This window comes from Morone saxatilis, unplaced genomic scaffold (genome assembly GCF_004916995.1).
Source record: "Morone saxatilis isolate NCDOM2014 unplaced genomic scaffold, NCSU_SB_2.0 Contig21, whole genome shotgun sequence".
NCBI classification, from domain to species: domain Eukaryota; kingdom Metazoa; phylum Chordata; class Actinopteri; family Moronidae; genus Morone; species Morone saxatilis.
The window spans coordinates 21,882,512-21,883,801 of record NW_023339774.1 but is presented as its reverse complement, the minus strand read 5'-3'; positions in this window follow the sequence as shown (position 1 = coordinate 21,883,801).

Here is a 1,290-nt window from a genome sequence, read left to right as displayed (position 1 = left end):
TTTAACTCTAGATTTGAACCGGGTGAAGGATTTTAGGCATCGGACGTCTAGATCTTTTAGATTTAAAATTACATATTATACATTTAAAGGCTTCATAAAATTAAATTAAAATTATTTATTAAATTATTTATTAAAATGAAAGTATTTCTGATTCTGATTCTGAAATAAAATTCAAGTAAAAAAAATACTGGTGTTGTAATGGCCATCTTCTAATACTGAGAAGGGATTGCAACTACTCTGAAGGTTTCACTTTGTATGAGATGAAGTAATCATTTATAATTTATGATTAATAATGTCTCTCATTGCTGTGTTTCATTGTTATTCAGTTCAATAGACAGGAAGCCTTTGTGCTGAGTCAGCAGGGTTGGGTAGGAACCACTGACAATATATACTGTATAGTGGACAGAGCTTCCAGGTCTTTGAAGTAAAGCCAGTGCGGAGGTGTCTTAAAGGTCCAGAGTGTAACATTTAGGAGGATCTATTGGTAGAAATGTAATATAATACACAGGTATGTTTTCATTAGTGTATAATCACCTGAAAATAAGAATCATTGTGTCTTTGTCCCCTCAGAATGAGACGTTTTTATTTACAGAGTGAGCGGGTCGTCTTCTGGCGGAGTCCGTCATGTCAAATGTTTCAAGGCTAGATGCCACTAAATCTCACGCACTGGTCCTTTATTTCAACTCTTGTGACATTATGTGGTAAAATGTGATTTAGCAGTATTTGACACCGTAGCTCATTTCAAGAATATAACCGTAAACCCTGAAACACTTTGTGTTGTCGAGGGCGGCGCCTTGTCACTGGGACCAAAGTATCAGAGGATTGTTGCAACACGGACCTTTTCTATATTTATTTTCTATTTTCTATATATATATTATTGATATATAATGTAGTATATTGTACATCATCTTACAGGAATGAAACGTAGAAACATTAGGATTACTCACGTCGCCATGGTAACAGCTTCACAGGAAGTTGAGGATGGATCTCTGGATGAAACAAAAACAAAAAGTCAGCTGTGATGTTGTTAGCAGCTTTTAATAGATTAAACAGCATAGATACCGTATGAGCAAGTACACTATTTCATATGTCTGTCCAACAACTGAGTGGGCGGGGCTTCAACTAGAAGTTGGAATAATTATTGGAAAACTATTTACAAAATTATGCTTATTTGAACTTATTTTCTCTATATATTGTTATAAACTGTAGTATAATGTACATATTTTTACATACTTATAATTTTCTATTGTCTATTATATATATATTTCATGAAATTTGTTTTGCAACTTG